The sequence below is a fragment of the Vicia villosa genome, unplaced genomic scaffold, assembly GCF_029867415.1.
Source record: "Vicia villosa cultivar HV-30 ecotype Madison, WI unplaced genomic scaffold, Vvil1.0 ctg.000081F_1_1, whole genome shotgun sequence".
Taxonomy (NCBI): Eukaryota; Viridiplantae; Streptophyta; class Magnoliopsida; order Fabales; family Fabaceae; genus Vicia; species Vicia villosa.
The window spans coordinates 1,161,755-1,184,363 of NW_026705004.1; the positions used below are offsets into that span (position 1 = coordinate 1,161,755).

The window sequence follows — 22,609 nt, forward strand, 5'->3', positions numbered from 1 at the left end:
ACATAATCATCTTTTTCAAATTTTAATTCTAATGATTAAGTTCACATCTTACCTTGCAAATGTAGGATGATGTGGGCACAACTACTTTTGATCTCAAAACCTCAAGTCTAAACATCGATCTTGACAATCTTCGAGGTAAATGTCTGCCTTTTCGAATGACAGATGAATTTCTTACAACTTTTCCATTTTGATCAATTCTAACTGTCCAACACAGGTGTTTCTCGACACAAATCCCCTGTGCTTTCTCCGGTTCTCGAAGACGCTCAGCCCTTTGCAACCATCATTCCAACTGTGCCTGCTGAAGAAAGCCATTCAAATGATGATTCTCCACCTACTCATCAAGATGAAAATATGGGGGAAAATCCTCAGTGTTCGGATAGTGATAATGCAGCCGGACAACCAACTGACAGTAAAGATACTATATCTGAGCAAGATGTTGCGGAGGAAACTTCCAATTTGCCTACACCTGGTCCTCATGAAACTTCAACCTTCGGAACTATAGTCACTCTTGTGACTACTTCTAAGCAAGCCCCCGCAATTCTTACTCCTTCAGAACTGGAGCAACTCAAGAAAACTGATCCCGTAAGCTTCCTCAAGACCATGATGAGTGTTGATAACGTTTCGCCCATTGGGCTTGAAACTTCTTCTAATGTCCTGGCGGATACTGGCGACAAGGATGATATTCCTAATCTCCTTCGTCAAATAAGGGAAAAGTTCTTTGAAACCAACCTCGTTGAAGCTCTAAGCAAGGATTCCACCAGATGTTATAGCTTAAACAATCTGTTGAAGAAAGTGGATTTACTTCTGGTCTCAGAGGAAGTCTCGGAAGTGATTGTTTTACTGGGTTCTCTGATTGATCAACTCCAATCTAATCTTCTTCGAAAATGAAATGTTGACGAACAACTCGCAACAAAGGTGACTTCTCATAGTTCTTCTTGGAAAGCTGCAAATGATGCAACAAAAAAGGCTAACGCCCTTAAGCTTGAACGTTCGAAGAACCAAAAGGAATATGAAGATTGTGAAGCGAATATCAAATCCTGGAAACAAGAAATTGAACTCCTCGAAGAGAAGATAAAGAATACCCAGTCTCGTCAGGCAACAATCCAACAAACTCATCAGGAAGAATTGACTGAAGTGGCGCAGTTAGGGATTCAACACTTCGAGACGGCACAGAAGCTAGTGCCAGAGATCGAAGAACTGAAAAGACAACAAGCATTAATCGAATGTCATATGTCTTTATGGGAATCTCAATATTCAAAGATGAAAGATAACCTTCCCAAGGATTTTAATTAACCACTTTGGACCTTGTGCTATCCTTTTGTGTTTCGTACTTAGTTCTTTTTCTTTATTGTAATCAAACTTCCTTAGGAATGTATATGCAATTTTAACTTTCAGTCTTCCATACTTCAAATTATGTAGTTGTCACGAGTAGCGTTTTAACAATTCCTAAAGATTGCCAAAATTATTTTTATTATCATAATGACTTTAATAATGCCCCCACGTGACATGATTACTCTTCGCAGCCTCTCACACCTAGACTTGACGTTTCCACTCCCCTAGCCGTAACCATCATTAAATGATGACATCACTTTTCCAAAACGTCTATTTGAGACGTGCGTGTATCAGTTTTCAAAATGATTAGACTCCAACTTCCAAGGTGGGAAACGGCGGAATCCATAACTTCTCTTGGGGATACCAAACGCAGTCCAATCAACACTTAAAAGATAAATCGTTCTTTTAAGGACAACGTTTTCTATATAAGGCTTAGCATTCTACTCATTCTTTCATTCTCTTATCAAACTCTTATCAAAGTTTTCCCTTCTTCTCCTTACCCTTTCAAATACAGAGTTTGATAAAACCTCTTGTACTTCTCATCCTCACAATGGCGCAACCTTTAACTTACGCTACCATCCGGTCCTGCATCAAAAAGGAATTCAATCTCTTTGAGGAGGAATTCGATGAAAACCGCATCAATATTGGCGTACTCTTTGCTGACCAACAACTCCAGTTTTATCAGGAAATCCTGGAGGGGTCCATTTTTCCTAACATGCTGGAAGATTTCTAGATGTTTGCGTCCCTCCGCATAGATCCAGAAGGAAGAACCACCATTATGTCTCAGGTTCGAAGGGCTCACATTACCATTACTCCCTCAACCATCTCTGAACTGCTGAGGTGTGATAATTTTGGAGAATCGTTTGATGGTAACACCATTAACATGACTACCTCTGATGTCCTGAGGTCCCTCATGGCTAATGATCCCTTTAGCACTAAGATCATTAGGGTTTGGCACCAACTGTTAGTGGGCAACTTTCATCCACGAAACCATGATCAAGACAGCATCATGGTAGAAGACTTGGAGTTCATACCCTGTGCTCTCCGAGGAAGGAAAATCAACTTTCCATTGCTGATCTTCAAGCAGCTTGTCGAAGCTGTTGCTATGGCTGCCTCTCGTCATGGTGTAGTGACGTGTCTTCCTTAGGGAAGGTTGCTGTCCTACATATTTCTCAAAAAAGGTGTAGTTAGAAGAATGCGTAAGTCAGGATCTCTAGATCTCTTTAAATCAGAAAGCTTGCCCCTGCTATCTTTGGAAGGTATAGAACAAAGGATCAACTAGAGGGTGCGTTGTTTGAAGCTTTGATGGAGATGTTATAGGTCTTAGTTTTATTTTTTGAATGCTCCTTTTAATAGCCTCTAGTATGCTTTATTTCTGTAGCCTTTGTTATTCGTGGGAACACAATCTTCCAGAATGAATGTACTCTTCTGATCTTAATGAAATGTATTTTGACATTGCTTTGTCTTCTTACTTTATTTACCACATATCTTGTTTAAACACGAAGCCATTTTGGTGCTTGTTCAACCATTTTGGCCTACGTAGCATACTTTGAATATCTACGTTTTTGCAATTTTTACTTCGTGCATGCTTGGTTTGTATATTTTCAGATACTTCCCATTCACTCTTAAGATCCTACGATCTTCTGCCAACTCTTCTATCTCATAAGCATTATTTGAGAATACTTTTAAGATTCGAAAGGGTCCTTCCCAGTGTGGGGACCATTTACCTAAAACCTGATTCTTTCGATCTATAGGCAAAATAACTTTCCAAACTAAATCATTGTTAATAAATGTTTTACCTTTCACCTTTTTATTATATGCTCTGGACACCCTTTCTTTTTGTCTTTTTATCATTTCCAACGCTCGAAGTCTGTCTTCGTCCAAATCTACTAGTTCGTTCATCATCAATTCCTAATATATGTTTGGAGGAATTTCTCTCTGTCTTTGGATCCGTACTGATTGCAAGTATATCTCAACTGGGAGCATTGCATCGTGTCCGAACGTCAATTGGAACGGTGTGGTGTTTGTAGCTTCTTTTGGCGACGTTTGACAGGTCCAGAGTGCTTGGTCCAAAGTTTTATGACAACTTTTGGGTTTTTTCCCTACGTGTTTCTTTATGAGACCAGTTATTATCTTATTTGCTGCTTCAACTTGTCCATTTTCCTGAGCGTAGTAAGGTGTAGAAGTAAACAACTTGAACCCCATTTCTTTGGCGAAATCTTGCATCTTCCGCCCAGTAAACACTGATCCTTGATCTGTGGTTATACTTTCTGGGATTCCGAATCTGTATATAATGTGTCTTTGAATAAACTCAATCACAGCCTCCTGATCCACATTTGCAAGTGGTATCGCTTCGACCCATTTTGTGAAGTAGTCTATTCCCACTAAGATATATCTTTGACCTTTAGAATATTTGGGGTGAATTTCCCCAATTAAATCTAGTGCCCAACCTCTGAAAGTCCATGGCTTTATTATTGAACTTAATTCATTTGCAGGAGCATGTTGAATACCTGCATGTTCTTGACACTCTTGACATCCTTTTGCAAATTCTATGCAATCTTTTAACATAGAGGGCCAATACATTCCATATCGAAACAGGAGCCATTTCATTTTGTGCCCTGCTTGGTGTGCACCACATGCTCCACTATGAACATTTGAGAGAGCCAAATATGCTTCAGCTTCACCCAGACACTTTAGCAAAACTCCTTCAGGAGTTTTCTTAAACAATTCGTTTCCCATTAGGAAGTATGATAAGGCTCGATACTTTACCTTTCTATCCGTGTCCGTCGAAGGATCTTTTAAATAGTTCACAATTGGACTCCTCCAATCCGTATCTACTAAAGAGTCTATATTTAAAACTTCAAACTCCTCTTTGTTAGCAAAACCTAATTGTGAGTTCTCCAGGTCACTTGGGGAGAGCTTGGTGGCCATTGCTTTGCCTTTTACTTCGATCAGTTCTTCTAGTTTTTCTTTTGATACCCTGTATCCTGAGGCTAACTGTGCCAAGTCATTCGCTTCTTGATTATTCAACCTTGAGACGTGATTCAAATCCACATACTCGAATTTTTTAAGCAGCCTATTTGCTATGACAAAATACATGATCAAATTTTCTTTGATACATTTGTATTCTTTCGTCAGTTGTTTAATCACTAGTTCGGAGTCTCCTTTAATTTCGACTCTAGTTGCCCCCAATTCTAACAAAGCTTCAAGTCCAGCGATCAGTGCTTCGTATTCAGCTTCGTTGTTGGAGCATAAGGGACCTTCAATCTTGTACTTGAGCTTTGTTGGAATTCCATCAGGAGAAATTATTAGTATTCCAAAACCGGTTCCTTCTTTATGGGTTGAACCATCGAAGTATAACTTCCAAGGCTTCAATTCTACACATTGTTGAGGGTTCTCAACCACTGCATGGTCAACAATGAAATCTGATACGATTTGACCTTTCATTGCTTTAAGGGGTTGGAATATAAAAGAGTACTCAGTAAGGGCCAAAGCCCACTTGCCGATTCGACTATGCAATATTGGTTTTGATAGCATATGTTTAATAACATTACAATGAGACGAAACAGAAACATCAACTGGCTTTATATAATACTTGATTTTGATACAAGAGAAATATAAACAAAGGCATAGTTTTTCTATTGCGCTATACCTAGTCTCTGCATCATTGAGTACTCTACTTAAGTAATAAATGGCTCTTTCGATGCCATCATCGTCTTCTTGAGCTAACATGCTACCTATTGTATTATTTGACGCTGAAATATACAGGCGCATGTGCTTCTTCCCATTTGGGGGAGATAATATTGGTGGATGCATCAAGTATTGCTTGATCTTTTTGAAAGCTTCTTGATGTTCAGCACGCCATTCAAACCTTCCTTGCTTGAGTCGAAGTAAGGGAGAAAAATCTTGCGTGCGTCCACTCAAGTTCGAGATAAATCTTCTCCAGAAGTTTATCTTTCCTAGTAAAGACTGTAGTTCTTTCTTCGTGGATGGAGGCTTTGTTTCCATAATAGCCTTTGTTTTATTTTGATTAATTTCTATTCCCTTTTTGTGGACTACGAAGCCCAGGAAATCTCCAGCCTGCACAAAGAAAGCACATTTAAGGGGATTCATCTTTAAGCCATGTTTTCTCATTCTCTCGAATGATTGGCTCAGATGGTCAAGATGACTTTTATCTGAAACAGACTTTACAACAATGTCATCTATGTATACTTGCATGAAAGTTTATATAAAATCATGAAATATAGAATTCATTGCTCTTTGATAAGTTGCCCCAGCATTTTTCAGACCAAAAGGCATTACAACCCATTCGTAGGTGCCTATTGCCCCTGGGCAACGGAAAGCTGTTTTGGACACATCTTCTTCTGCAATGAAGATCTGGTTATACCCAGAATATCCATCCAACATACTTAGATATTCGAAGCCTGCGGCTGAATCTACTAGCGTTTCTGCCACAGGCATAGGATATTCATCCTTAGGCGTTGCTGCATTCAGATCACGAAAGTCTATGCATACTCTTAATGAACCGTTCTTTTTAATAACCGGCACAATGTTAGCAATCCATTCAACATACCTTGTAGTTCTGATGAACTTGCATTGTAGAAGTCTTTCGACCTCTGCTTTGATCTTCGAATGAATCTCCGGTGCGAACCTCCTAGGAGTTTGCTTGATAGGTGTCATACCCCAAAATTTGCCCATACTATTTCTCTTATACAAATTCAAATCAATACATAAAGTTCCAAGACACATTCTCCTATACAAAGCTCAGAAACTAGGGTTTGGTTTGTTCAAAGGAAAATCAATGAATCAATGGCTCCAAGGCATCCCATATGGCTCAAAGTATCTTACATTACCTCTATGACAGGTATCAAGTCTCAGCTTAAAAGATTGATCACTCAAATGTTCAGAAAGTCAACAGTCGACTGGGTTGACCTAAAAGTCAACTGTGGGCAAAGTAAAGTCAAAACTCCTGATTTTTTGTCAAGATCCTAATATTGAAGTATCATTCACCATTTGATCAAGTATTGATCATGGTTCATCAAGGAAAGATCAAAAATCAACAAATCAAAAAGGTTCTAAATTAGGTTTTGTATAGGAGAAAGTCAACTGAACTTTGACCAGCCATAACTTTCACATGGAACATCAAAAATTTTCCATCCAAAGCTCAGTTTGAAGGAAATTGGATTCTCTACATTTTTTCCTCTCACATGCCAAGTCTAAAAATGCTTCATTTGAGATATATGGACCAAAACATTACAGGTCCTTTTCAAAAGTCAACAAAAAGTCACTTTTTCAAAAGGATATATAAGGAGCATGGAAAATTATTTTGATATAAGACCAAAGACACTGATTAGAGGACTCTCTAAGGTTTCTAAAAAGTCATGGAACACCTCCATACCTCAAAAATTCAGAGAGATAGGCCTTGGCAAAGTTGGACCTTTTTAGAGGGAAAAATGTGCAGGAAAAAAGATTCAAATTGAAGTTTTTTACAAAGAGGCCCAAGTTATTATGATCCAAACTTGATCCACAAGTCATCCAAGGCCCCAAGTTCAAATACCACGAATTTTTAATATTTATTTAATTTCATATGGATTTTTATTCATTTAAAATTAACATAAATCAAAAAATTCAAAGAAAATATCAAAGATTTGATGTTCCTTTAACTTCAATCATAGTCAATCCTCATTTAAGGCATATTATCGTGCTATACAAGATTGATTAGAAAATATCGAGATTTGGCCAATTTTAGAAGCTTTTATCAATCAAATTTCTCACAATTTCAATCAAAGATTCAAAAGAGATGCTATGCAAATTTGTTACCCTCAAATCTTCCACTATAAGTACACAAGCACTACAAGTACAAGGGGACGGTTTTTGAGAGAATTCTGCAGCCAAAAAAGTCAAGACCGAGTGCTTCTAAAATCAAGAAAAAATCCAAATCGTTCTTGGAGTTTGAGAGTGATTCAAAGTGTTTTGAAGGTCTAAACGCATCTCTGAAGGATCATAGAACGTTTTCCATTCATCCTCAAGCAGTGAAGCACCAAGAATCATCACAAATTCATCACGGTTTGCACCATTCTTTCATAACTTCGATTTACATCATTCATGCATTATTTATAGAAATTGATTGCATATATATGTTCATGTTAATGTGTTAATGCTATCTGGAGTTTTAATTGCATTGTTATGCTTAATTGATGATGGTGGCCGTCCGAGAATTTTAGGGTTTCCAATTAGGGTCTCGTAAATTAGTGAGAATCAGGCCCTAATTTTGGTATGAACAGGTTCGTATGGCTAAGACGAAGCCAACTGTGATTTTTATTTTTATTTTTGTGCGTATATATGCTATTTAGTGTTTGGCAGGTGTGGAAAGTGTTCGTTTTTACAGCTCTCTGTAAATGAGCGCTGTAAAAAGCTATTTACAGAATTGTGTCAAAGAAGATGATGGCGTGTCATCCTGGTATTGGAGCAATTTGAATCGCGCGCGTTTTTCTGGTTTGTACTACATGATTCGTATATGATGTTTTACACGCGTATCATTATCAACAAGCGAAACTGGAACGAGTGGCAAGGCGTGCACACTGTTCATAGCCCAAACGGGGGTTCGATCCCCCAGGTAACACACTTATTTTTATCAAATACAAACTTGATAAATCCAGTGCTTCCGTCCTATGAATGTGCACTATGCGCTTCCAACGAGAGGCCACAGGATCTTCCCTGCGCATAATCCAACGTCCCATAATGGGCATGTCCAACATGGTCCATCATGAAGCTGCCTCATAGGATCAATAAGCTAAGTATTTTAATTTTTTTATTATTTTATTTTATTTTATTTCATATATATATTATTCAAATTATTATTTATATATTATTTTCTATTATTCTTATTCATTTATTTATTTATAATTACCTTTTATCTAAATTGTTTACTATATATTTATTTATTTAACTTATTTAAATTATATTTAATTACTTATAATTATTCAAAAATTCATATTTATTTTTTTTTAATTCTAAAAAATTCCTAAAAAATACCTGTGTGTCTGATTTTATAATTAATTAAATCGTTTATATTTTCTTATTTAATTCGTACCCTAATTAGGGTTTACGATGATCATTCCATACACTGAGATATTTGTTTTCCGTGCCTTTTTCCAGGGTTGCTTCTCAAATATATTCCGACTACGCGCCACGTCAAATGAAAAGCTAAGTTCTAACCTCTCTTATTTAAATATTTATTTACCTTTTATTTTATTTAATCATGATTTAGTGCCCTTGTCAATGAACTCCTCCTACACTCACCTCTTCTTTTTATTCTTTTGCCAATTCTTTAATGGTCAGGGTCAATGCTTAATGCTCAAGGCAAATCTTTGCCCATCAACCTTCATTAATCGAAGCTAAGTATTTTTACCCTCTTCTCGTATTTTTACTTTTATTGATTAGGGTTAGTCATGTTTGCCTCTGAACTGATAATGCACTCACATATATCCTGTTTCATATTTTTCCCATCTTTTCAGGGTTTGCCAATTGCCAAAGCTTTGAATAGTCGGTAACCCTAAACCCTGATCTTAATTATTACTTGTGTTAGACCTATAGTATTATTATCCCGCTGGTTTCATTTTTCCTTTCCCCCCGCTGGTTTCATTTTCCCTCTCCCCATTATTATTTTAATTGTTAATATTAATTGCTGTGGTTAGTAATTCTAGGGAGTGCAAGCCTGTAATCAACTTAGAATAATTAATTATAAGATAAATAACTGAATCAAATCACGTGATTGTTGCACCCACGCACACTTTTGGGGTAACCTCTCTGTTGCCTGTTGCCTTGTTGCCTATTGCCTTGTGTTTTTTGCAGAATAGCCATGTCCCTCGAATACGAGGATACCTCAGCCATGTTGCCTCGATTATGCAAAGGTCATAAGACCCTAATGATGCTGCCTTCGATACACCAATATGATCTCGACCCTCGGAAGTTGCCTACGAAAGGTTGAGGTATCCTCTGGCTGCCTACGAAAGGCTATTCCGGTCCTTCCCTTAGATTACCTGCCTCTCTATAGCATGGGACAGTCTTATTGCGAACGACATTGTGACGACCCTTCAACCTCCAAATGAAAGGCTTCCTGCCCTCTTATGGCATGGATGGACCCTTTCACCCTGAAAGGCTAAAAGAACATTTTTCATCTAACTAGGTAATTGCCCCTAATTGCTTTGCCTTGCTCTAAAACTTTTTTCATATTCTTTCTCATAAACCTTCAATATGGCTACGCTCATTTACGAGCTAAAGTCCGTATTCTCTTCTTCTACATTTCTGAAAACAAAGAGCAAAGCAATTAAGAGCCCATGGAAAACCATGGATGCAAAGGGTGCCTTACACCTTCCCTTTGCATAATTACCCCCCGAACCCTGTTTTTATTTAAAAGGTTTTTCCTGTTCTTTTAGTCTTTCCGATATTTGGAGAAAATAAAAGTCGGTGGCAACTCTTGCTTACCGCGACATTTTTCGATTATAAAAGTCAGTTCACCGTATTACAGAACTGGCGACTCTGCTGGGGATTAGAGATATTAGATAAAAGAGGGTGTCATACCCCAAAATTTGCCCATACATTTTCTCCTATTCAAATTCAAATCAATACATAAAGCTCCTAGATACATTCTCCTATACAAGACTCATAAATTAGGGTTTGGCTTATTCAAAGGAAAACCAGTGAATCAATGGCTCCAAGGCATCTCATATGGCTCAATATATCTCACATCATCCCCATGACAAGTATCAAGTCTCACCTCTAAGGATTGATCACTCAATTGTTCAGAAAGACAACGGTCGACTAGGGTAACCTAAAAGTCAACTGTGGTCAGAGTAAAATCAAAACTCCTGATTTTTTGTCAAGATCCTCATATTGAAGTACCATTCACCATTTAATCAAGAATTGATCATGGTTCATCAAGGGAAGATCAAAATTCAACAAATCAAAAGCTTTCCAAATTAGGGTTTTTATAGGAAAAGTCAACTGAACTTTGACCAACCATAACTTTCACATGGAACATAAAAAATTTCCCATCCAAAGCTCGTTTTGAAGGAAATTGGATTCTCTACAATTTTTTCTCTCACATGCCAAGTCTAAAAATGCTTCATTTGAGAGATATGGACCAAAACATTATAGGTCCTTTTCAAAAGTCAACAAAAAGTCACTTTTTTCAAAAAGACATATAAGGAGCATGGAAAATAATTTTGATATGAGACCAAAGACACTGGTTAGAGGTAGGCCTTCTCAAAGTTGGACTATTTTGAGAGGAAAAATGTGAAAGAATTGAAATATTTTTGCAAATGGGCCCAAGTTATTTTGATTCAATCTTGATCCACAAGTTATTCAAGGCCTCAAAATTCAATTCCCACGAAATTGTTTGATTTATTTGATTTATTATGATTTTTTATCTATTTAAAAAATGATTAAAATTAAGTAAATCAATAGAAAATCAAGGATATGGTTTAAGGGACCAATTTGAATTAAATCCTATCATCATTTGTCCCCATATTCCATGTGATTTCGTTCTCTCCAAGGGTGATTGAAAAAATATTGAAATTGAGCAAATTTAGAAAGATTGGAAATCATGTTTTTCAATCAAAATTTTCAAATTGACAATCAAAGATTCACAAAGATTTAATCCACATCTGTCAACCCTAATCATACACCTATAAGTAGACAACAAAATAAGATGGCAAGGGTTGGTAATTGACTGCTCAAGAACCCCAAAATCGAACCATAATATTGAAGAAAAGTTGAAATTCGTTCTTGGAGTTTTGGATAGATTAAGATAGTTTTGAAGACTAAAGCGCGTTCCTGGAATACTCCTGAGTGATTTACGATCCCTACCAAGCTTGGAAACGTCCAGAATCGCATCCAAACAAGCCACGATTTGCTTAGTTTTTCTGTGCTTCGATTATAATTCATCATGCATCATAAATGGATTTTGGTTGCGTATTCGTGTTTAGATTAATGCTTAGACCGTTTCTGTATGTTTAATTTGATTTTCATTGCGATTTGAATGATCCACCATGTTTTAGGGTTTTTGGATTGTGAATTGGGAACTCTGACTACAGGTAAAATTAGTCCGAATTAGGGGCTCCATTGGACTCGAAAGCAAATTTCTAGTCGGTCCATGTCTCCCTCATGAATTTATGCTGTGTATTTTGTGAGTTTGTAATTTACAGGAATTGGCTACCATAAACTCGTGGCTAAATCGTGGTTATATGGTAGCAGCAAAACCAGTCCCACGAGGAAGATGAAGAAGCCTGCGCGCGCTTTGGTTTTTTCTTTTGAGTTTATAACGCATTTTTTTAATATATGTTAACGAGGCGAATCTAATTATCAGCGCGTACGTTTGGTTTAGTGGCGGTGATGTGTATAAGGTTCTGGTGCGCAAGGGGGTGGGATCGATCCCCACCTCTGGCAATTATTTTTCACTATTTTTTTCCTTAATAACCTTCACTTGCAGATCAGGTACGAGCGTCTCCACGCAGGATCACGATGCATCTTCAAAATCTCACCATCGGATGGACGGGTAATCATATCCAAAGGCCCAGAAAGCGCTGCTACACCATAGGCACTCCTGGATCTACCACACCCAAGCATAAGCTGAGTTCTCTATCTTTCAGCTTTTATTTATTTTAATTATATTTTGTATATTGTTTATTTCTTAAAATTCCTTTTAAAATAGTTTTAATAAAACTTCTCTTGAATTTCTTTTTAGATGAAACTATATATGGTTAATAATATTTTTTGTTAATTTAATTTTTAATAAATACTTTTTATTTAAATAATTAGAATGTGTAGAATTATTTGTTTAAATTAATTATCAAGTTTTTGTTTTATTGATTAACATACATATTAAGGTTGAGTAATTTAATCAAAAACATATTTTTTCCGACTTAATTAATTGGGTTGAAAATCGACAATTAATTAATTTTTATTCTATTAACTATGACTAACTTATACCCTAATCAGGGTTTACGAAGATCGTGCGTACACTCAAAATATTTCTCTTTCTGTACCTTTTTCAGGGTTGACTTTTCATGCATTCCGACTACGGGCCACGTCAACCATAAGCTAAGTCGTGATCTCTTTCTTATTTAATTTTTCTTTTACCCTTTTATTTTAATTAGGGTTTGATTCCCGCTGTCAATGAAATCCTTCTACACTTATGTCCTATTATCTTCTGCCAATTCTCAGATGATCAGGGTCAATGCTCGAGGCAAACCTTTTCCCGCCAACCATATCAGATCAAATTCAAAGCTAAGTGCTTGTTTATTTATTATTCTTTTTTATTTCTTTATCCTTTTGTTGTTTAGGTTTAGTTTTGTTTGCCCCCGAACCGATTATGCACTCACCCTACTCTGCTTTCTATTTTTTCACTTTTTCAGGGGTCGTCAATTGCCAAAGCTACGAATACCGGTAACCCTAAACCCTGACCTCAATTATTACTTGTTTCAAACCTATTTTCTTTATTTTATCCCGCTGGTTTCAATTTCCCTCTCCTCCGCTGGTTACAATTTCCCTTCCCCCATTATCACTGTTAATATTAATTGCTGTGGTTAGTAATTTTAGGGAGTGTAACTTTGAACTGAATTAGCATCACTTAAATTTACAAGATAATATAACTGAATATAATCACGTGATTGTTGCACCCACGCACACTTTTCTGGTAACCTCTCTGTTGCCTGTTGCCTTGCTGCCTTGTGTTTTTGCAGAATAGCCAGTCCCTCGAATACGAGGATACCTCAGCCATGTTGCCTCGATTAAAGATCATGGTCCCTAATGATGTTGCCTTCGATACACTAAGCATGATCTCGACCCTCGGAAGTTGCCTACAAAAAGGCTGAGGTATCCTTTGGCTGCCTACGAAAAGGCTATTCTGATCCTTCCCTTAGACTACCTGCCTCTCTATGGCATGGGTCAGTCTTATGGCGAACGATAATGCGACGACCCTTCAACCTCCAAATGAAGGGCTTCCTGCCCTCTTATGGCAAGGATAGACCCTTTCACCCTGAAAGGCTAAAAGAATTTCTTTCTCAAACTATAAGGTAATTTGCCCTTAATTGCTTTGCCTTGCTCAAAAAAACTTTTTCATATTCTTTCTCATAAATCTTCAATAAGGCTACGCTCATTTACGAGCTAAAGTCCTTATTACTCTTTTTCTACATTTTCTAAAACTTTTGGCTTCAAAACTAAAGAGCAAAGGATTTAAGAGCCCATGGAAAACCATGGATGCAAAGAGTGCCTTACACCTTCCCTTTGCATAATTACCCCCCGAACTCAAAATCTTTTTAAAAGGTATTTTCCTGTTCTTTTAGCCTTTCCGATATTTGGATAAAATAAAAGTCGGTGGCGACTCTTGCTATCCGCAACATTTCAAATAAAGTCAGTTCACCGTATTACAGAACTGGCGACTCTGCTGGGGATTTTCGATTAAAAAGAGGGGTTACCTTAAAAGTTTAGGAATCACTTAAATGTTTTCTATTGTTTGCTTTGTTTCCTTTATTTTTGCATGGGCTGTTTTGGGTGTTTTGCTGTGTGAAAGATCCTAACCCGGATCTGAGTACCTTAGGTAAATGGCATGAGATCAATGAGACTGCACAGCGTATACTGATGTGGTTGATCTGATGGCTATCGTTAGTGTGACACATTGGTTTGTCCTGGTGTTCCTTGGGATCCGACCTGAGGAAATGCTTGGCTGCCGCGTGGTGTCATTAAGCACTAATTTGCCATTAGAACCTTAGTCGAACTTGACTTTTGCTTATTAGAAAGTAGCGAGATGGCTGGCTTTGGTTCCGACCGAAGTTGGTTGATACTCGAAGCTACACTCATATGGACTGGACTTTCAGGACCTTTTCGGTTGGCGATTCGATTGCCGAACTGAGATAAGCGCCTTCGAGAAAGGTCAATGATATGAGCTCCCTAGAACCCGATCTTTATATAGGACAGGTTTGAACCAACTAAACTTCAGGGGGAGGGTACATACCTTGGGACCACGTGCAAGCCTAACCATAAGGCAAAATTGTGTGACTTGCGTGACTTGTGTGACTTGTTTGTGTTTGCTACTAACCTTCATTTTCTCGCAGGTTTTGTTGAGAGGACCTGTTTGTCCTTACTATCTCACACTAAGTCTAATAAACCGCATTCTCATAACATCATGGCATCATGACATCATAAGCATAACATAATTAACTAACCCTTTCAAGGATCTTAGGAATTCAGGGCGCGCAATTTCAGGTGCTCTTATCAAGGACTGAATACCTATCAAGGGGCAAGAGGATTTATTTTCCTCTAGCCATGTATCTTTAAAATTCAGAAGTATCCCGAATCAGAGGCGATGACCCACTCGATATGGTGAGCTTGGTTCTCAAAGAAAGACGTTCAAAGACAAAATTCAGAATTCTTCAAACGAAGATGCGCCCAAATCATTTCTAATGTTGCTAACTAAATTCCCAAAGATCCTTGAAAGCATTGCATTTGCATTCATAACATCGCATAACAGGTTTCTTACAATGAGTCTCTCATCCTTCCTCGCTGTTTATTTCAGCATCATGAATCTCGAACAATCAGTTAAGGATCTCCAAGCTCAAAATGCTGAATTCCAAGCCTTGATCTTGAATTTGTCCAAGGGGCAAGATGAGCTGAAATCCCTTCTGACTAAGAAGGAAAAGAAGACCAAGAAACCTAAAGGTGTTCTCAATCTGGGAAGAAGGTTCAAAGGCCCTCTCAAAAAGGTTGAAGAAGCTGAAACTCCCAAAGAGGGTAAGAAGACTCGAGTGAAAAAGCTTAGACCGATCTTGCAACTCAGGGATGCTGAAACCTCTGAAGACAGTGATGAGGATGAGCAAGATGATGATGCTAGTATCAAAACTGATGCAAAAAGTAACCACGATTCTGCCAAACTCTCTGAAGAAGAAGAGGACTATTACCATGAGGACGAACATCCCGATGACAAATACAAGATGTTAGAAGAGCGTCTGAGAAGCGTGGAAATTCAGAAGGTACCTGGGCTAGATTTTGAAGAGCTTGGACTCATTCCTGGGGTCGTTATTCCTCCAAAATTCAAAACTCCCGCCTTTGCTAAGTATGATGGAGTCTCCTGTCCTAAACTACACTTGAGGTCTTATGTAAGGAAGATTCAACCTCATACTGCTGATAAGAAGCTCTGGATCCACTTTTTCCAAGAGAGCTTATCTGGAACTCAACTTGAATGGTACTATCAACTGGAGAGTACCCACATTCGTACCTGGGAAGATTTGGTTGTTGATTTTTATCAGCAATACCAATACAACGCTGACCTCGCACCAACTCGCATGCAACTACAAAGCATGTCTATGGGACCCGAGGAAAGTTTCAAGGAGTATGCCCAAAAATGGAGAGATCTAGCTGGAAGAGTCAAACCCTCTTTAGCTGACAGAGAATTGGTCGATATGTTTATGAGTACACTGACTGGTCCTTTCTATAGTCATTTGCTGGGAAGATCATCATCTGGATTCACTGAACTTATACTGATTGGGGAACGTGTCGAGAGTGGCATTCGAAGTGGTAAGATTCAAGTGGCTACGTCCTCGGGTACTACAAAGAAGCATTTCAATGGGAGGTCAGATTCCAATGCGGTGTATGGGCAGAAAAGGATAAGCCATGATCAATCTATTGGGGCAGTTCTGAGCTCCACACCGGCGCCTCAACAAGGTCGTCAAAACAAACAAGATACACCCAGACGTCAATTCACAAAGATCAATATGTCGCTAGCTCAAGCCTTACAACATCTGTTAAAGGCAAAATTGATCACTCTGAGGGATCCTCCTAAGAATCCTAACACCTCTGCTCCTAATTACAAGCCCAATGCGAGGTGCGCATATCATTCTAACAGTCCTGGACATGACACAGATAATTGTTGGCCGTTGAAGAATAAGATCCAAGATATGATCGACGCTGGTGAAATTGAGTTCAACCCTCCTGCAACTCCTAATGTGATCACTGCTCCCATGCCTAATCACAACAAGATTGCTAATGCTGTGGATGGCTAGAAAGATAGACTTCTAAATCATTAGATTTATTTTCGTGCGAAATTTCTATTCTGTTTGTTTAAACATTTGACTTATGATAGACATTATTTGCTTTAATAATCATCATCAGTGCATTGCATATGTTTGTCTTGAATAAATTAATTCGCTATCACTCATTTTAAATTATGTCTTCACTTTGCATACGTTTTGTGATATTCAACTCCTCCTAAGCCGTAAGCCTTTTAAGGGAGGATGACGAAAACGATACCGCAACCTCATACAGTATGCTTTTGAGCGGACTATGCTGACGATGTACAGGCATTGTTTCAATTCCTAAACAGTGGAGATATAAGGATGTTAATCCCTTGTCAACCCCTTTGAGACTAAGAAGTAGAAGTTTCTTTCTTGTACTAATTAAAACCCTTGATCATAACCTGGGGCAGGGTAGTTCTCAGTTAATTTTGGTTGTGCATTCTATTTTAAGAGAATCAGTCAGTACACCTTTCAACAAAGGTTTCAATCACAAGCGTTCATCCGCACACATCAAAGAAGTGTTGGAGATGTCAATCAAAAGCCAATGATGGTTCATCAATCATTAAGCAAGGCAGTCAATATCTTTCAAAAAGAAAAAAAAATGAAAAAAACATATATACAAAGAAAAGCCTGCTAAGTCAAAAATCAAAAAGATGGCTTAGGCAAAAGTCAAGGCATCCCGTTGACTGTAAGCTCAAAATAAACAGTTCAGACAAAAGTTAGGGATATTAAAAAGATGAAAGAAGAGAAGTCAATAAATTCTTGAACAACACAATGTTGTGACTACCAAAAGGAAGAAGTGACTGCCATCTCAAAAATTCTCTTTGTTTGTGAATCATCATCATTATCAAAGGTGCAAATCCAAAAGTCTCTTGGAACCTGAATGCATAAGTTGAATTAACTGAGCTTAGGACTGAAGATCATCACGAAGAGGGGTGGGTACAATCAAATTTTGAGCCCTTTATCCTTTGTTTCTTAAACCGTGAACCAAGCCACGTTACAACCCTTGAAAGTCCTAATTGAAGCATGGTTAGTTCAAAAGCATACTGTCACCAAAAGGGTATCCTGACTCCTTAAGCTTTACCATAAATGCCGAGTTGATGTCACGTTTTTACAAACGGCACGTTGTTATAAATATCATGTTCTTACAAATGTCATGTTTTTACATCTCCTGCTTTAATGTTTTTCAAAAACTCAAGACAAACGTATGCATTGCATCTCATGAATACATTATTAAACATATTCTGCTACATAATTTCAAATGTTAGCAACAGAAAGAATTTGCACAGGGTACAACTAATGACTGAAAATTAATCCGACAGACAAGATCACTCCAGGAAGCATCAACAATCAATCTGGGGCAATCAGGTCAAACTTCAAAAGTCTCTCAGAAGCATCAACAATCAGGGGCATCATACTAAGTACTAGGGACATGTCGCCCATAGTGCACACCTCATAAAGTCCTCGCGAGGCGAATCCTTCTAAAGTTCCTACTAGCAGGGGCAAATTTATGCAAGTCCAGTCAGACATCTTGATCAATACTCAATGGTGTGTCCTAATCAATACAAATCCAGGAATGGTAGTTACTATAATACTGGGGGCAACTTTCAAGGCACCCATGCCTTCCTGACTTCACAAGATCATATCCCCACAGAGCAATCCTCAAGAAGATATCTTCAAACATACTCGTCCCGACAAAGACATAGCTCCTCAACAGAGTTCACATCTTTGACATCGTCTGTTCCCCGACCTGCTTCTCTGCTCCAAACATGGTTTGTTAATATCTCTAATCCCCAGTCAGGGTATATCAAGTTACTGATCATCCCCAAGCAGAAATCATAAATCCCCAGCTGAGTATCTTCAAAACAAAATCAGGCATCAGAGTCGCAACGACCTAGAGATTTATTTTCTCAATCAAGATACTTCAAAATAGCATAACTCATGTTCATACATCATATATCATAGTTAATTCATAACATACATACGTCTCATGACATATGCATAACACTCTCATTCATTTCAAAAAATTTACAATGCATGCATCACGACATTGCATAAAATTAATGTTTCTTTTGCAGTCTACTTATACATCTTCTAGATATAGTGCAGATATAATCAATTCAACGATCTAATTCTGACACTCATTCAAGACAGAGATTTAGTTCTGACACTTAATTTTGGATATCTTCCAAAGATAGTTCAGAGATAATCAAAACAAAGATTTAATTTTGACACTTAATTTTGGATATCTTCCAAAAATAGTTCAGAGATAATCAAGACAGAGATTTAATTTTGACACTTAATTTTGGATATCTTCCAAAGATAGTTCAGAGATAATCAAAACCAAGATTTAATTTTGACGCTTAATTTTGGGTATCTTTCAAAGATAGTTCAGAGATAATCAAGGCAGAGATTTAATTTTGACAATTATTTCGAAGATAGTTCAGAGATAATCAAGACGATGATTTAGTTCTGATACTTAGTTTCGGGTATCCTCCAAAAATAGTTCAGAGATAATCTAGACAATGATTTAATTCTGATACTTAGTTTCGGGTATTCTCCATGAATGGTTCAAAGATAATCAAGAGACTTAGATCTAATTCTGTCACTACGAACAATGCTGGTATGATCGACCTCCAACAAACACTTCTCAATACAAATTGGATACAGTCTAACACATGACTCATCCTTCGAGCCTAACGTACGGTTTTCCAAACATCATCTGTTGATGCAAACTAAATTCAGACTAACGCATGATTCAATCTATTCCCCAGAAATGATCTAATGTACGACGTATTCTGGTTCTCAATTCTATCAAGCTGGATGGCATCTTTAAGCCCATCCCCATCATACACCTGGATGGCATCTTCTAACCCATCTCCGACAAAGGTCCCTACTTCAGCGAGGGCAAATTTCTGGGCATTCCAGTGTTCAATCCTCTTCTACCCTCAGATTCTGATTGGCATACAAACCACTCTACATCTTCAGATATAAGAAGATTGAACAGGGGCAGCTGTCATACCCCAAAATTTGCCCATACATTTTCTCCTATTCAAATTCAAATCAATACATAAAGCTCCTAGATACATTCTCCTATACAAGGCTCATAAATTAGGGTTTGGCTTATTCAAAGGAAAACCAGTGAATCAATGGCTCCAAGGCATCTCATATGGCTCAATATATCTCACATCATCCCCATGACAAGTATCAAGTCTCACCTCTAAGGATTGATCACTCAATTGTTCAGAAAGACAACGGTCGACTAGGGTAACCTAAAAGTCAACTGTGGTCAGAGTAAAATCAAAACACCTGATTTTTTGTCAAGATCCTCATATTGAAGTACCATTCACCATTTTATCAAGAATTGATCATGGTTCATCAAGGGATGATCAAAATTCAACAAATCAAAAGCTTTCCAAATTAGGGTTTTTTAGAGGAAAAGTCAACTGAACTTTGACCAGCCATAACTTTCACATGGAACATCAAAAATTTCCCATCCAAAGCTCGTTTTGAAGGAAATTGGATTCTCTACAATTTTGTCTCTCACATGCTAAGTCTAAAAATGCTTCATTTGAGAGATATGGACCAAAACATTATAGGTCCTTTTCAAAAGTCAACAAAAAGTCACTTTTTTCAAAAAGACATATAAGGAGCATGGAAAATAATTTTGATATGAGACAAAAGACACTGGTTAGAGGACTCTCTAAGGTTTCTAAAAAGTCCTAGAACACTTCCATACCTCGAAAATTGAGAGAGGTAGGCCTTCTCAAAGTTGGACTATTTTGAGAGGAAAAATGTGAAAGAATTGAAATATTTTTGCAAATGGGCCCAAGTTATTTTGATTCAATCTTGATCCACAAGTTATTCAAGGCCTCAAAATTCAATTCCCACGAAATTGTTTGATTTATTTGATTTTTTATGATTTTTTATCTATTTATAAAATGATTAAAATTAAGTAAATCAATAGAAAATCAAGGATATGGTTTAAGGGACCAATTTGAATCAAATCCTATCATCATTTGTCCCCATATTCCATGTGATTTCGTTCTCTCCAAGGGTTATTGAAAAAATATTGAAATTGAGCAAATTTAGAAAGATTGGAAATCATGTTTTTCAATCAAATTTTTCAAATTGACAATCAAAGATTCACAAAGATTTAATCCACATCTGTCAACCCTAATCATACACCTATAAGTAGACAACAAAATAAGATGGCAAGGGTTGGAAATTGACTGCTCAAGAACCCCAAAACTGAACCATAATATTGAAGAAAAGTTGAAATTCGTTCTTGGAGTTTTGGATAGATTAAGATAGTTTTGAAGACTCAAGCGCGTTCCTGGAATACTCCTGAGTGATTCACGATCCCTACCAAGCTTGGAAACGTCCAGAATCGCATCCAAACAAGCCACGGTTTGCTTAGTTTTTATGTGCTTCGATTATAATTCATCATGCATCATAAATGGATTTTGGTTGCATATTCGTGTTCAGATTAATGTTTAGACCGTTTCTGTATGTTTAATTTGATATTCATTGCGATTTGAATGATCCACCATGTTTTAGGGTTTTTGGATTGTGAATTGGGAACTCTGACTATAGGTAAAATTAGTCCGAATTAGGGGCTCCATTGGACTCGAAAGCAAATTTCTAGTCGGTCCATGTCTCCCTCATGAATTTATGCTGTGTATTTTTTGAGTTTGTAATTTGCAAGAATTGGCTACCATAAACTCGTGGCTAAATCGTGGTTATATGGTAGCAGCAAAACCAGTCCCACGAGGAAGATGAAGAAGCCTGCGCGCGCTTTGGTTTTTTCTTTTGAGTTTAAAACGCGTTTTTTTAATATATGTTAACGAGGCGAATCTAATTATCAGCGCGTACGTTTGGTTTAGTGGCAGTGATGTGTATAAGGTTCTGGTGCGCAAGGGGGTGGGATCGATCCCCACCTCTGGCAATTAGTTTTCACTATTTTTTTCCTTAATAACCTTCACTTGCAGATCAGGTACGCGCGTCTCCACGCAGGATCACGATGCATCTTCAAAATCTCACCATCGGATGGACGGGTAATCATATCCAAAGGCCCAGAAAGCGCTGCTACACCATAGGCACTCCTGGATCTACCACACCCAAGCATAAGCTGAGTTCTCTATCTTTCAGCTTTTATTTATTTTAATTATATTTCGTATATTGTTTATTTCTTAAAATTCCTTTTAAAATAGTTTTAATAAAACTTCTCTTGAATTTCTTTTTAGATGAAACTATATATGGTTAATAATATTTTTTGTTAATTTAATTTTTAATAAATACTTTTTATTTAAATAATTAGAATGTGTAGAATTATTTGTTTAAATTAATTATTAAGTTTTGTTTTATTGATTAACATACATATTAAGGTTGAGTAATTTAATCAAAAACATATTTTTTCCGACTTAATTAATTGGGTTGAAAATCGACAATTAATTAATTTTTATTCTATTAACTATGACTAACTTATACCCTAATCAGGGTTTACGAAGATCGTGCGTACACTCAAAATATTTCTCTTTCTGTACCTTTTTCAGGGTTGACTTTTCATGCATTCCGACTACGCGCCACGTCAACCATAAGCTAAGTCGTGATCTCTTTCTTATTTAATTTTTCTTTTACCCTTTTATTTTAATTAGGGTTTGATTCCCGCTGTCAATGAAATCCTTCTACACTTATGTCCTATTATCTTCTGCCAATTCTCAGATGATCAGGGTCAATGCTCGAGGCAAACCTTTTCCCGCCAACCATATCAGATCAAATTCAAAGCTAAGTGATTGTTTATTTATTTATTTATTATTTCTTTATCCTTTTGTTGTTTAGGGTTAGTTTTGTTTGCCCCCGAACCGATTATGCACTCACCCTACTCTGCTTTCTATTTTTTCACTTTTTCAGGGGTCGTCAATTGCCAAAGCTACGAATATCGGTAACCCTAAACCCTGACCTCAATTATTACTTGTTTCAAACCTATTTGCTTTATTTTATCCCGCTGGTTTCAATTTCCCTCTCCTCCGCTGGTTACAATTTCCCTTCCCCCATTATCACTGTTAATATTAATTGTTGTGGTTAGTAATTTTAGGGAGTGTAACTCTGAACTGAATTAGCATCACTTAAATTTACAAGATAATATAACTGAATATAATCACGTGATTGTTGCACCCACGCACACTTTTTTGGTAACCTCTCTG

General features: G+C 37.3%; 1 pseudogene; it reads left to right on the top strand.

Annotated features, from left to right (window-relative positions):
• Positions 1-351: 351 nt before the first annotated feature.
• The window catches only part of LOC131623824 (beta-glucosidase 13-like), an 80,911-nt pseudogene continuing 58,653 nt past the window's right edge, over positions 352-22,609 (top strand).